The sequence below is a fragment of the Pygoscelis adeliae genome, unplaced genomic scaffold (genome assembly GCF_000699105.1).
Source record: "Pygoscelis adeliae isolate BGI_AS28 unplaced genomic scaffold, ASM69910v1 Scaffold124, whole genome shotgun sequence".
Lineage (NCBI taxonomy): Eukaryota > Metazoa > Chordata > Aves > Sphenisciformes > Spheniscidae > Pygoscelis > Pygoscelis adeliae.
The window spans coordinates 3,133,756-3,137,062 of NW_008824791.1; positions in this window are offsets into that span (position 1 = coordinate 3,133,756).

The following is a 3,307-nucleotide window of genomic DNA, read 5'->3' on the forward strand; positions in this document are numbered from 1 at the left end:
GGGGGGGAAGCAGGTACAAACAATGACTGGCCAAGCAGAAAGATGGTGAAATACAAGAGCAATTTCAAGTCCAATGAATCTTGAGGAACCTTCATAACAGGCAACTGTATCTTAATTTTTTTAAATTTCTTAAGTAACGCATTTGGAAACCGTTTACACATATCGACAGCGTGACATTTTTTATAAACAGTACTGTTATGGGGTATCTTTCCCTTTGATGCAGAAAACAGTTTATCTGATTACATTATAATACTAGAGATGTCAGAAAAAAGCACAAAGAACAAAACTTAAAGAGAGAAAAAAAATCTAAAAATGCGTGGTTTATCACTCCTACCATTCAAAGTAATGTTGCTCTTCAGTAATCTGAAGAGGAAGATATCAAGTACCTCTGGCTTTCTTGCACTGGAGAAGACACAAAACTCACACACTTATAACACTTAAAGTAGAAAGAATATCTTAATGCACAGCTACCAAATATAAATATCCTTTTTATAAAAAAAAGAAAACTTCCAAAACTGTGTTGTTCTATGCATTTCGGTATTTAACATTTTTTAGCCATATTCACTGAATCTACTGCATATTCACAGCACGTTACGTACATACATACTTTCTCACACCACACCTACAGTTTATACAGAGCTTTTGTTCCCTGAAAATTGCAGAAAAAGATGAAAGGTGATATTTATCTTGCTAAATAAAAGCATACTGTCTCAAAGAACTTTCCCTTTCCTGTGTGCATTTCTTCCAGCACAATGCCTACATCCACATATACGGCAACCTTACATACAATTGATCAAATAGCATGGGGTTTGGACTGATCCCTCCCGTCTCCTAATCAGTCAGAAGCAGCCCAGAGCTGTCTCTCACTCTGCCAGCTGAGGTACTGCTGTTTCTTTTCAGCGCTGAATTCCACAAGGATAACGATGCACGCATGGCGGCCCTCTTCCACAGGCTACTCTGCTTGCAGAACAGGAGGAAGAAGCCAAGAGGAGAATACATATGAAATTAGCACAGTCTGAAAGACTGGGAAGAAAAATCCAGAAGACAACAAGCACATCTGCTAAGTTGTTCTAAAGCCACAGCAGAACAACAGCAATGCTTTAGATACATCTTTCTCAACCTTTTCACCCAACGCTTCATTTCCGTCACCTCTTCATAATAAGTTTTGTGTTGGGGTTCAAACTAATCCTTCACACTTCACTTGCTGTTTATAGAGACTGCAACTGTAGCTTTACATCACAGTGAGCTGGCTCTTCCATTATAAACTTACTCTTTTTTTGGTTCAGCTAATTGTACAGGGGGAAATCATTCCAGATTGAAATAAGAAACACATGCACCTAGTTTTCCTTCCTAGTATTTGAAACATTTACAGATGATTAATTTTTGTTCAGCAGTACTGTGTGTCTATCACAGACTGGTGTTTGACAACAAATCAAATCCAGCTTTGGAGTTCCAAGTACCGAAAGAAAAACTCTGGTTATACAGCACAAACCACGCATCTGCTGTAAGCTCGACTGCTGTTTCACACTCACACAAAAATAGCAATTTCTTTCATACTCACTAAAAATACCTACAATTTATGTAGGTACTAACAGCCTTCATGCTATTGTCTGTTCTCCCACAGTCAGCCAAAATCTGGCAAAAAGCACAGAGAGCAAAACCCCCAAGGGAAGTTTCCACATAATTTGACAGAAAAGTGATGGTACGTGCATGCCTAACACGGATCAAAGCTGTACCACCATGTGGTAGGGTGATGCACACATTGCAATGATTATGGAACAACAACCTAGAAGTCACTTTGCCCCCCCCCAACTAATCAATTATCCCTAAGGAAAAGAAATATTTCTTTTATTCTCTGTAATCCAGAACAGAAGGTGGAAGATAGCAAAATTTGAAGACAGATAAAACATGACAATACTGGCAGGAAAATAATACTGTCAGTGCACAGAGCAACAGATCAAGAGGAACATACAAAACATTCTCCTCATGTTCCTGAAGTTTTTAAGCTTTCCATTGACCAAAGTAATGCCTCTCAGTCAGCAAAATGAGAAAATAATCGGCATTGATGCAACAGGTATGTAATTTGTATGTATTAATTGTTAAAAAAATTACATAAAATATAAAAATCTCTATCCTACAAATGTAGTTCTATGATTTCAAGATACAGAAGTGTAACACCACGGGTCTGCATTTGCATGAAATGTCTGAATCCTGGATGTATCAAATGGATACTGAGGAAAATATTCCACATTTATGAAATTCCAACAGTTGTCCTTCACCTACTTTGAGTTTTCTCAGTTTCATGTTACTTATCTACTCAATACCAGCATCACTGTATTTAGATTTCTAAAAGGTCCATTTATTCAAAACTCCACTAGTGGTCTTATATTTACTCCTGTACATAGTCCGTTTTCACTTGATGAAAAGGAATGTGCAGGAAAACATACATATCCACTCTGGAATTAAAAATAAACAAGTAGTAAAAATCACCATTGGAATTTTTTTGTTTCAATATTAAATATATATGTGTGTCATGTATTTTCAGATTTCAAACCTTTCTTCAGAGGGTCTTAGGACAACAACATTGATTTTTTTTTTTTTTTCTCCACTGACTTTCCAATATAGCTCCCATATTAACAACAGCTGAAGCTATAGTCACACGTATATAACAGCAAGTGAAAACATGCTTTCTGATCTCCATTACTTCAGATAGTCCTCTGAACCTACTGCACCACTGTCAGCAATTACTTATGCAAAAGTGTAATAGAACATCAAAGTCTTAACTGATGCTCAGGAAGTCAAAAGATTTGGACATCAGTGGGAGAAAAAAAAAAACAACAAACAAAGTCCCTTACCAACACCTACCTTCAGACCTTAGAGAGTGCAAACAAATGCAGGCGTATCAACTCCACGCAATCAATGGGGAGCAAGGGTAATCACTCTCTGAACGTGGCAGATCGCAGAACCTGGTTTGAACATGCTGGTAGGACTGGTGCCATCATTTTGCACATGGTGCTGATCTACTGAATGTTGGCTCATTTGTTTCTTTCATGAATAAAGTCTCTGGTAATTTTTTATTTATTTATACTATTTGGTGAAATAAGAGACACCTCTTTATCGTGCTGTTCTTGCTGCATCCTATGAACCCAAGCAACTGGATTCCCTGTATCTTCTGGAATGCAAGCCAGGAAGTGTTCACATACTGAACCGTCTACCACATGGTGGCAACTGTTCACAGCCATTTTTCCAAGAAGAAATCTAATAGCACTATCAAGATTATTAAAAAAAAAAAAAAAAAATAGGAAGA